Genomic DNA, 13,132 nt, shown 5'->3' on the forward strand with positions numbered 1-13,132 from the left:
CATAATATAATTAATATTATATGCCAAATTTCGTGAAGACAATTAATAATAAAATAAAAAAAAACAAGATTGCTGAATTAAAAAGTCTTTAAAAAGTTATTTTTGACAAATAAGCAGCATCTTAGAGGGAATATGTGTTGGAGTTCATTCCAATATCTACTCATTTTATTGAACTGTGTTTTCTTTAAGTTTTAAGATGTTTGTTCTAAAAAACCATGATAAAAAGCGGATTTGCGTAAAGCGGAATATCTAGTTTAGCAGCAATTTCCAAATAATTTTTATTTTACTTTCAAACCTACATATGTATATGAAAATATAAAAACAGCAATATATAAAAATATTTAGAGAAATACTAATACAAATAAACTGCATAGGCCACATGCTGCGGCAAGTTGAAATTACAGAAATGCTAAAATAAGTCAGAAATGCTGCAGACAGGTCGTAAATTAAGTGTTAATATGACAGAAATTGTATACAATTTTCAGTGCGAAGATATTTCCCTTAAGTGCGCTTCCATGTTTTGTTTATATCGCTTGGGCACTTGTTTTACTCATTTTAGCAACAGTTGTGTTCTTACTATTTTGTTCTTACAGTTGTGGTTGCTGCTGCCGCTTTTAAAGACTTTTAATGAATGCTACTTATGACCTCTTTTAGCAGCACGACCTACTATAGCAGCAACAAAGACGCCTACAAAAAACTCGCAAAATGGTTTATCATTAAAAGGCAAACAGTAAAGACAAACAGACGCAATAAGTTTCAACATAAAAACGAAAAGAAAAGTTTGAAAAGCACATATAAGATGCACATAAATGGCATTTGAGACTTCATTAGAGCACAAGGTCGGGCGCAACTGAGACACACTTTCACCGCCTGATAGTATGCTACTACTGCGTTCTTGCCGCCTACGTGCTTACTGGTTCAATACTTACTGTAATAGCTGTAAAGCTCATAGTAAGTCTATGACGATTACTTTATATACAGTTAAATTACATATATACCACTATATTTTACGAAGCGTGACCAGTCGGACAGAAAATATTAACAGTGAAATACATACTTAGGCGGAATCCCTGGCGCTAGCTGATCTGTTGAAGCCAGTGGTATAATTTTAGCACGTATCAGATTTATGAATATTAAAGTGTATATATGTACATATTCAAGGTCATTGCCCTCAATTGTTTTCTATAAATTTTATATTTTATTTAATAATAGTCTAAGCCCCCGGCTCCGCTCGCTTTTTGTTATCAAGGATATCATTTATCGTGATAACAATATAATGAAATACGAGGGCTGCTAAATATATTCTGACCTAGAGCAACACTAAGTGTTGCCAGGTGCAATCTGACATTTCCATTGGAAAGTTTGACATTTTTTAGCATAACATCACTCAGAACGTTTTGTCATTTAATCGTGAATTGTTTTATTTACAGGGAAAAATGGAATTAACTCGTGAACATTTTCGTGCGATCATTTTTCACAACTTTCGACGTGGATTACCACGACAAGAGTGCATCGATGAACTAAAATCTTTGTATGGCTATGAAGCACCATCCTATAGCACTGTGAAAAACTGGTACAACGAATTCAATCGTGGCCGACGCTCGTTCAAAGACGAATTCCGTGAAGGTCGTCCAAAAACAGCCGTTGTGCCAGAAAACATCGATGCCGTACGTGAACTGATAACGCAAGACCGTCATGTAACATACCTTCAGATAGAGGCATGCCTTTGCATTTCTCCCACTATCATACATTCCATATTGCATGAACACCTGGCCGTAAAAAAGGTTTGTTCTCGTTGGATCCCGCACAATTTGACAATCGCTCAAAAAAAGGCTCGTGTGGATTGGTGTAAAGAAATGCTGAAAAAATACGATCGCGGTGCTTCAAAAGACGTTTATAAGATCGTCACAGGTGACGAATCATGGATCTATGAGTATGAGCCCGAAACAAAACAGCAATCGAAAAAAAAAAAAAAATAAAAAAAAAAAAAAAAAAAAAAAAAAAACATTTTCGTTGATAAATATGCCTATTTACATTATTAGGCCAGAAATATATATAGCAACCTACGTAGTACATTCGGACGTAATGCGCGGACATACAAAAAAGGCGTTTCATTTTTATAATGTAAATAAGATTTTGCCGCAGAATAACATTTTTGTTCTCTTTGCATTCAGGGTAAGCAGCGGTGAGACAGTAACAGCGACGTAACACCATATAAAATTTCTTTAAGAAAATATTAAAATACCGTCGAGTTAGATCTTAAGACCAACTTAGCGGCAACGTTTGTTTACAGGTTTTTGTTAAATTTTGTTAATGTGTTCAAAAAGTTTGGCATTTCTTCGTGTCACGTTTCACTTTGTTCCTAAAAATTTTCAAACACACGTTTGAACAACAAACACATCATCTTGCGTTCAGGAAACGCAATTACATCCCTAAACTTTGATTGTTTGGTGCGGATTTTAGTTTGGCCGCATTACCGGATTTTCTTTGTTTCAAAATGAGGCAGGAAATGACGTTACCATCAATATTGGGCAACCATAAATTTTATGGAATCAAAGCGGAGGACTCCTAGTTCAAACAAGGCGCTGTGCCGCCTCATATTTCAAGTTTAAATATTCGTTAATTTCGAGAAACGGCCCAGTTAAATGGCCGGTAAGATCATGGGCTTTCAGGGCTTCAGATTATATTTTTATTAATATGTTTGTAAAATATGGTCGGACGAAAGCATGCCCAATGATTGGAATTTAAGTGCCCTCGCCCAATTCACAAAAAGGGAGACCCCACAATCTGCGCCAACTACCGTGGGATAAGCCTCCTCAACATTGCATATAAGGTTCTATTGTGTGAAAAGATTAAAGCCCACCATCAACAAACTGATTGGTTCTTATCAGTGTGTCTTTAGACCTGGAAAATGAACAACCGACCAGATATTCGCCATGCACCAAATTTTGGAAAAGACCCGGAGAATCGACACACACCACCTCTTTGTCGATTTCAATGCTGCTTTCGACAGCACAAAAAGGAGCTGCCTCTACATATGCCGCTATGTCTGAATTTGGTATCCCCACAAAACTAATACGGCTGTGTAAACTGACATTGAGCAACAACAAAAGCTCCGTCAGGATCGAGAAAAGACCTCTCCGAGCCGTTCGATATCAAACGAGGTTTCAGACAAGGCGACCTTTGAATTGCTAAATAGAACCATATTTTTAAAAACCGCTTTGAGAAAGGAAAAGGTGAGATAGAATACATTTATGTTTTAATGTGCTTTGATTCGAATTTCAAAGCAAAAATTATAGTCCTGAAAAGGCTAAAGAACGAAGTCATTGACTTATTTTATTATCTTTCTATAAATAACAATTGCGTCCAAAGCATGACGAAATTAACCATTATATAAATGAATATGCAGTACTTGTATATACGAGTAAGGTATATAAACGTTTATATTGATAAGGTACATATATGTATGTATATAGCCACTCACGAAACTTCTTTTACACTCATCCTGCTACTGTACAAATAAGGTAGAGATGTTTACATAGCCGGTCACGAACCATCCATGTCGCTCAATCCTGCCTCTGTATTGCATTCGCTCTCAACATTTTACTGAGTCTCAATTTACTATCAGCTGTCTCTGAGCATCCTTCGCGTATTTTCGCGTCTTCTCTCAAAGTTATCCTAGTATAAATTCACCATAGTCGCTATCGCAAGAGCACCTTTTTGTTACTGTTGTTATGTGCATCACATGACTTTAGCTTGGTATCAACTCGCTGGACCACTGCATCAGTCATCGTCGCGCTGTCAACACAACTGGTACATTCAACAGAAGGAATCATAACGGAAATATTTGATGAAAGCAACACCTGCCACAGTGGTGTGTATGTTCGTAGGTGTCCACAGCGCATTTCTGTATGCTTTAGTGTTAATGTCAGAGAAACTTTGCAGAAGCGCGCGAGAAAGCACATTTGCATGTGCAAATATATATATGTATGTATATATGAATTTGTGTATGGCTATATATGTATGTATATGCATGTACATATGGATATTTACTTAGAAATTGCTATAGTAACGAAACTTGTGTGATATTTTGGTGAATGCGCGCAATTTTTTGAATTTTTTTTATTAAATGGTTACAATTAAAAAAATAAATAATAACAAAAACAAGAAAAAAACGTTAACTTCGGCTGCACCGAAGCTAATATACCCTTCACAGGTGCATTACTTTTTGTAACTATGTGTTCAGTTTATATGGAAGCGATATGCTATAGTAATCCGATCTGAACAATTTTTTCGGAGTAATCCATGTCAAATTTCGTGAATATACCACGTCAAATGCGAAAGTTTTCCATACAAGCCTTTGATGCCGATCGTTCGGCTTGTATGGCAGCTATAGTAAGCCGATCTGAACAATTTCTTCTGATATTTCTTCGAATCTGAACAATTCCTTCGAAGATTATTTTGTTGCCTTAGAGAATAATCTATACCAAATTTCGCGAATATATCTTGTCAAATACAAAAGTTTTCCATACAAGAACTTTTTTCTGATCGTTCAGTTTGTATGGCAGCTATATGTTATAATGGTCCGATATCGGCAGTTCCGACAAATGAGCAGCTTCGTGAAGAGAAAATGACGTTTGAAATATTTCAAAACGATATCTTAAAAATTGAGGGACTAGTTCGTATATATACAGACAGACTGACAGACAGACGGACATGGCTAAATCGACTCAGCTCAACATACTGATCATTTATATATATGCTCTACAGGGTCTCCGACGCTTCCTTCTGGGTGTTGCAAACTTCGTGAGACACTTAATATAGCCTGTTCAGGGCATAACTACCGTTAGTGAAAGTGTATTGTTAGTGAATATATTTAAATATATATAGTATAAAAAATTATAAAAAGATATAAAAGGTGGAAATGTTAGTGCTGCTAAAACCGAAATTTTTTTTGATAAATAAAAAACAAAATAACAACAAAAATTTGTATGTGTAAAATTTTTGTCTCTCTTGACTGTCAGTCTGGCGTAGACCGACATTCACCTAACCGGTGATAATTACTTTTGACATGTTTCATATTTGCTGTGACATTTTCCACTGACAGCAAATGTTAGTGGAATTTTAACAACAACAACAAATTGATCAAAAATACAACAAATATAACAACACCAAATACACACACGCGCATTTAATGTGTTGGCAAAATCGCAGTAGGTGTGCCACAGGCTGACGTCTTCGATAATTTGCCGTTAATTAAGTGCTCTCGAAATCACGTTCTTAAGTAACGGCTTCCAATGCAGTGTTTGTATAGAGTAACTACTGTGCGAAAACGGAGGTGTAACGGTGTTTTGAGACTTCTGACGACATGTATACAAAGAAGTATATTTGTAGTACTCGTAAACAGGTCAAAAGTAAACCTAATTGCAGATGCTTGTATGTATGTGTGTTACTTAATATTTGCGCTTGTGTATTTATCAATTTACTTTTTACGCGCAATGTTAATTAGCGGCAAATGTTGATGTTGACATTGACAGCAACGCAGTTATAACTCGGTCAGTCGGTCGTGGCTGCGAAGTCACATGCTACGCATATATAATGATAAAAACAAATATGGCGAAAAAACTAACACGTACACATATGTACATATATAAATAGAGAAACTAAAAGCGTGTACGCTCCCACTTGTGTACATATATGTATAATGTTAAAATTATTGTCTGCCCGGTAGCCGTATTTGAAACGGCATTCGAGCGATGTCACGTGCTGGTTGAAAAGAAAGCAACAGTGCCTTTGAGTCTGCGTTTATTGCTGAGCGTGCAAATATATTATTAATTATTATCATGCTGTGAGCACCGACATACAAAATGTGTATAGAATCGCGATGTGTGGCATGTAGCGCCATTTGTTGTTATTCAATTGGTATTTACTTTGCAGTTTTAATTGCAATACGAACGATAGCGAATGATTTAAACCGATAAAATGTCGTTGTCCAACAGCATCAGGAAAAATACGGCCAAAGAAACCAAGAGGTGAAGAAACCAAACAGTGGGGATGTAAAAGTTTAATAACTTTTTCGTTTATTAATTTTTTTATTTTTTGTCTCAGATTATATAAAGTATACAAAAGCCAGCAAATTTTTGGAAGACTAACATTTCCGAAAAATGATGTCTCTTTTGTCGAGCATTTTCCCAAACATCTTTCAAAACCCAAGTGGCTGTAACATTTAAATGAATTTCTTCAAAACCAATGTTTGCCTTGAGTTCAAGGATTGTCTCTGGATTTTTCAAATTTTATGCTTTTTTTAACTCCAAAGAAAATAGTCGGTGTGCTGTCAAATCTGGCGATCGCGCAGGCCAAATAATTTCCGTGAATTTCTGAAAAAGCTATTCGCCCTCAAAAATTTTACTTAAAATAGTGCCATTGTGTCTCGGGCAGTATACACAAGTGTGTCCGTCCTGCTTTAGTGAAACCAATACCAGGTCTGTTTTCAATTGAATACTTAGGACGTAAAATTTTCTATCATAAACCGATACCGCCTACATTTAATTTCAATAAAAAGAGGTAATAAACGAAAAGTTATTAAACTTTTTCGTTTACACATTGTTTTTTTTTTTACCCTGTTATAATAAATTAACAATATGGAAAATGTGAAAATTTGTCAATTAATATGTCATGGGAGAAATGCGAAATTTATGTTATATATTGTTGACGCACAATACAAAAGTGGAGTAATTAAGTCGAATCGGCATATGTTACATGAAGTACAAGCACTGGAAAAAGTGTTTTGCTATAGTGTGTTACTAGATAAGTAATTTAACTAAAATAAAAAGAACGATAATAACTCAAATATAAGAAAATTAAACTATTAGAAATACAAGTAAATTTAAAATCAAATTAATTGTGTTAAAAGTAAATTCAAGTTCGGGGGAATAGAACAGAATAAAATGAAATAAAATAAAATATATTAAGAAAAACAACAAAGCTTTATAAAATAAAAATAAAATATTTTCATCAAGCTTTATTAAAAAACTTCATGTCTGTTTGTTCATTCGTTCCAAATGTGTGATTTCAACTGAATTGCGCCAGCTTATTATTTGTATATAAAATTTAAATAAAGTGCAAACACACTAATAGATGGTGTTGGTGTTTTCGGGCTTACAATGATTGCCTTTTATATTTCATGATTAGAGAACAAAACGAAATATTAATAATTGAAAATCGTTTTCTTGTATCTCAAAATATTCTTCATTAAGATCTATACTCTGATTGAGATATCTGCAAAATATGAGTTCTGAACGCATCAACCGCCTCATCAGGTGTCAAAAAACCTTGATGTCTTAGTTCATTTTTAACGTGCGGAATTAAAAAGAAGTCATGACTATACGGTGAATGAGTTATGAAATCGATGAAATCGAACTCACATTGTCATGACGAAGACTGATGCGTCTTCAACGATTGCATTTCCTGATTTCTTGAAATGCAACTGGCAAACAAATGGTTAGGTTTTTTCTTGAGCGACAGATAAATTGTGCGGAATCTAACGTGAATGAATTGGCTTACAGTCAAATGTTCGTGCAATACTGAATATATCCTTGTCACACTAACCTTTAGTACTCTCAATCTCACGATAGGTCACATGGCGACCTTGCATACACCAGTTTGGGCACAACATCTATAGTTTCCTGAACAACAACTGATTTTACTCGACCTTCCACATTAGGTCAAATGAGCGTTTTTTCTGTGCAAAATTAACAACGATTACAAAATTATGCTATTCAAACCAAAACCTGTAAGGATTTCAGAAGCAGGAGTAATTGTATTATAAAAAGTGGAAATTAAACCTCTAACGACCAAAATTTAAAATTACTCCTTTTGCAGCCATTAATGAAAACAATACATTGTTTCATTTATTAATTTTATCTGTACTGAAACAATTAAGTAATCACATAAATCTAAGTCATTATGTAAATTTAAATTCAAAAGTTCCTCCTCAGTTTCATTAATTTCATCATCTTGCTTGTTAAGTTGAAAATCTTCTATGGGTTCGCTGCAACATAATAGTTCAATGACTTCAGGGGGAAGTGTGATACGTTTCCTCTTTTGAATGCGTTTACTTAAAAAAAATGTGGAAATTAATATCAGACCCATTAATGTATGTATGTAAATATGTCTAATAGATTATTGGTGCGATTGTTTCTACGAGCGTGATGTAATCTATCGGCTTTGTATATTTGATGTCGCGATTCAGCAGCTTGTTCTCCAAAAAACCCCATGGGAAGTGCAGTATTTTCTATTATTTCTCTTGAATGTATTAGTACTTTATGGACTGTAAAAGTCATTGGCAGCCAGGGATATAGCTCCTGAAAACGTTTTGCTGTTTGAAAGCAATATATTTCAAATTTGCTTGCATTGATTTCAAACTCGCAGGATAGACAAATGAAAATTATTTTGAAACGAAATATAAGGTCCTCGTCAACATCAGTTATTTTAGAAAAAATAGTGTGTTCAGTAAAAGCTCGACGAGCAGTTCTCGTCATTTGTGGAACCGGAGCCTTCATGAAATTCATACTGAAGTGAGCTCGTAGATTCAATTCATGAAACTATCGATAAACACTGGTCCTTTATAGGACTTCATCGCCAAATGTGCCATTAAGGTCATTATTTTAAATTACTGTAAATAAATCAAATAGCACTCTTATGTCAAACCATTCTGACTAACATCAAAGTGTCCGATTTTACGATGAAGTGTTCATTGTCCGGTTGCAACACTACAGTTTCCAAATCTCGAAATATAAAGGGCAAAGGCAACGTATATATTTTTATTATGTGAAAAAAAAACCGCAAAAATCCCTATAAGTAAAATTAGAGACAATATATTACTAAAGCAATATTTATATGGTACAACTGGCATATATACTATATATCAAATCGCACTTAGGATAAATGAAAAACATAATCTTCGTCTTAAAGAAATCCTCGGCGAGCTTAGTCAACCTTTGAAAATCGTGTTTAGTGAACACAATTATAATATATGTATATGCACATATATAATTAAAAAATTAGCACTAATGTTGGTGCAGAAATTCTACAAACAATTTTTTTGGCGAATAATGCTTTTTATGACTAACTCCATCAATAGCTTGAAACTGCGGTTAGAACTCAGTGAGCTTTACTAGACAAATTTATGTACCAATTTTTGGTACCAAGTTACGCAAAGGGTAGTATATTACTGCTGTGGGAAAAGAAAAGAGTAAGACTTTGTAAGTTAAATTTCGCACGAAAACTATCAGTGACATTTGTGCCAAATATCTCAAACAATTATTCCAGTTTAGAATACGCCTGTCTGTCTGAAGTACATGAAGTAAATTGGGCGATTTTTACGATTAGTGAAATTATTCACAAAATTTTTTCGAAACAGTGTTGCGTTAACTTATGTGATACAGTGCTTTCCGACTATCAGGATGTCATGGAACATATTATTACTGACGATAGATCCGCCGAATATCGTGGGAAAAGTGATTCGAAGCCGGAAAAACCAAGTAAAAGCAGGTCAATATTCAATGTTATATTTAGAATTTTTAACAATTAACGAGGAGTGGTACACTCCGAATTTCTTTTGACCAGGCAAACTGTCAACAAGGAATACTGTTTGCCGGAATCATGGGCCGACAACCTGTGGTTTTTGCAAATTTTCAACCAATATCGTCCCGCAACCACCGTTAAATGATCGCTCTGGGGAAACCGTTTTAAGTCAGTTGAAAACAGTAAATGTAAATCGCTGCACTATTCCGGAAATTGGCTTTAACATCTGTTGCGAGGACTAGAAAAAACGTTGGCATAAGCGTAAGGGAATTACTTTGAGAGGGACGACATAGATTTTGAAAAATAAATTTTGAGTTTATGAACAATGTCTTAAAATTTTTTGCTCATAGTAGTATGCATGAGTATTTTCAGTTCTACTTAGTTACCTCTCTTGTCGTCTGAAATATCCAGTTTTTCATATAGTTTGAATAAATGTCCCCATTTGGAACAAATATCAATACATGAAGTGCTCTCACCATAACCTCGTTCAGTGCCTTCGGTTTGCAAAGAGATAAAATAACTACAGCAATGAAAATCATAATATTCGGTGTCTGGCGACTAGGGCTAGGTTTTTGATGATTTTAGCAACGTACACTCTGTTAAGGTAGTAGTCTGGTAAGTTATGACTATTTTTATGACTTCTTTGGAGTGCGGTTTTTTATAGGAAAATAAAAATGAATTATCTTGAATATTTAGAGTGTTTTTATTTACATATTGAAAATATATAAAAAAATTATTTGAAAAATTTTAATACTTTATTACTATTATTATTGTCACTCGAAGTTGGAACCTCAAAAAAAATGCACGTGGGTGGCCCGGATAATTTCGGCTCTTGATATTATCTGTAATCAAATATTCTTGATTATTCTTAATCTATAGACATGTCATTCTGATCGGAACTAAAGAAGTTAAATTTCAAGAGTAAATAACAAAATGGCGGACTTTGAAAAAAGTCCTTTTATTTGAGCAAAGAAAGGGTTGTAAAATAAAAAGTTAGGGGTGAACAAAATTCTTCTCAGTACTGACAAGAACTATAAGTGTGTAGAACAGCCTGTTAAAATTTGAAAGCAGTCGGTTCAGTAGAAACAAAATTAGTTAGTTAAAAACGCGTTTAAAGTTCAACAACTCCGAGAGAGAGGACTCCGAGGCGCTCTAGGAAACTCGTTATAACTTCCGAAATATTTCGAATTTCTGTCTGAAATTTTCACAGTATATTTTCAAGACATTGCACTTTTAAATTAAGCAAACAAACAATTTTTTTATCCTTAAAACGTCCGAGTTAATAAATTCACTTCATTAAATTAGATAAATTAGTTTATTAGTTTGCGTCCTTACAACAAATATAACAAACAGTGTGTTTGACCAAATATGCATATAATCAAAATATCACAAATGTGTATAAAAATTGTGTTTATCCCTGAAAACAGCGAGTATAATAATTGAACAAATGCATTAAATTCCAAAGCTCCACACATAAATCTCAATTGAGTAAAGCCATTGTAACATGTGATTACTTAACTCAGATCTTCGATTAGCGGTAATAATTTGCGAATAATGTGTGGAACGTGATTTGAAGGCAAAAGTGAGAAATGTTCGAAATAAAGGCGATACTTCACATAAGAAAATATTTGCTGTGGAGTGATATTATTAAATAAAGCAACAATATTCCGGTGGCGAGTCAATTTCAGTGTAAAAAAAAAATATACATATACGTTTCAACAAAACAACAAGTATTAAATATATTAGAGAAGGGTGCCTATCAGGCACTGCGTACTAATAGATGCATAGTTTTAAAATTTCAAAGGAAACGGAGTGAAGAATATAACTAATTATATTAGAGTATATAAAATACATACTTAATACAACATCAGCGCATATTTAATTCCTGGGAATGAATATGCTGACAACGTGGCAAGATTCTTCGAATCTGCCCCCACTTTTCTTAACGAGGTGCAAGATCAAAATGACCTCAGAAAAATGTTAAGCAGACACATATATGAAAAGAAAGTTGCAGACTGGAAGAAATTTAAACACAAATACGCAATCCTAAACAAACTACGCGAAAAGGTACGCTACCCCAACAAGATCTCAAGACAGCAAGCAACAATTTTTACTCGATTAAGGATCGGACACACGCAAATCACTCACCATCATCTTATTGGCGGCAATCCTATACCATCATGCCCATTCTACCCCAGCACATTATCCATGGAACACATATTCATTATCTGTCCAGCACTAGAGAGTATTAGGCAAAAACACTTTAATTCTAGTAAATACCAAACATTGTTAAGTACACCATCTTTCGCAAAATTGTTAATATATGCAATTTTCTAAAAGAATGTAATTTTTATAACAAAATATAAACTTTGTAACTTTATACTATTATATCGGAGGCGATGGCCACAGTAGCTTGTACTCCTTTCTTACCATTAGGTTTAATATTTTTGTATATTTTTCCTAATGAAGTAATAATAATAATTATTATATATATGAAAGTTTGGAATTTAAATTGTTTGTATATAAGTATATAGAAATATTTAAAGATAACAAAATTAGGTTGTATAAATCTATATTATAATTGTATTGCAAATGTTTGAATGGTTGATTTTTTGGATAACTTTTTTAAAAAACGCATAAAATTTGCAAAATCTCATCGGTTCTTTATTTGAAACGTTACGACATTTTTAGAAGATATTTCATTTAAATGTTGACTCATGTGGTTTCAACAAGATGGCGCTTGCCACACAGCTCGCGATTCCAAAAAAAACTGGAGAACAATCATCCAAGAAATGGACCCGTAAGTTGGCCAGATCATCCATTTAGACTATGCTTGCGCTTGATCCAAACTTTCAGCTTTGGAAGACAACATTTCCGAAGAAATTCTCTGTCGCCAAAATTGGACTCTAACGACGTACCTCTTCCAAAAAGTAGAACCAATCTAACGTTCAAATAAAGAACCGATGAACGTAGGGCTCTCAAATGCCTATAAATATCTGTTTGTTTGAGTAAGATTTATGATCCAATGCGCTACAAGTTTGCGCGTGCAAAAGTTTGAAAAATGAGATGGTACGTTGTTTCCTGATGCTTTGTTCTTGACATTTCCTGCAGTTTTCCCGATCTGTCAAACCATCAGACTATGATCAATGAGTATTAATATCAAGTTCCTCTAGTATTTTTTCTGATGCTTTATCTTGATATTTTCAGTTTTCCCGATCTGTCTAACCACCAGATATACCATTTTACTGATGAACTTTTAAATTTCCGAAGTTTTTGAAGTTTTGCACCCAAGTAGAACATGCCACTACGTTTTGATTTTACTTGCCATGCTTCTGTTTAAATCGTCATATAAACACTACATGAATTTTTGAATGTTGATGACGTTTTCAGGGCTATAGTCTACTATAACATTGCTCTCGGAGCCTTTGTGATCTGTCGCGCAGTAGAAGTGAAGGCGTTTGCCTCTGATGACACTCCACTGCTGCCTTGCTTCCAAAATACTTTCTGGTCGATATGCGAAGAGATCAATTAACCGCCCTTGCATTTC

The 13,132-nt window shown here is 34.3% G+C and overlaps 1 protein-coding gene across 1 annotated transcript in view; it reads left to right on the plus strand.

Moving 5' to 3' along the window:
- The first annotated feature begins 3,757 nt into the window (after positions 1-3,757).
- LOC126752696 (cell adhesion molecule Dscam2-like) overlaps positions 3,758-13,132 on the plus strand; it is a 147,910-nt gene continuing 138,535 nt past the window's right edge. Inside the window, exon 1 of the mRNA XM_050463666.1 lies at positions 3,758-3,987. The gene's annotated coding sequence lies outside the window, so the exon portion shown is untranslated. The remainder of the gene's footprint in view (positions 3,988-13,132) is intronic.

Source organism: Bactrocera neohumeralis, chromosome 3 (genome assembly GCF_024586455.1).
Source record: "Bactrocera neohumeralis isolate Rockhampton chromosome 3, APGP_CSIRO_Bneo_wtdbg2-racon-allhic-juicebox.fasta_v2, whole genome shotgun sequence".
Lineage (NCBI taxonomy): Eukaryota > Metazoa > Arthropoda > Insecta > Diptera > Tephritidae > Bactrocera > Bactrocera neohumeralis.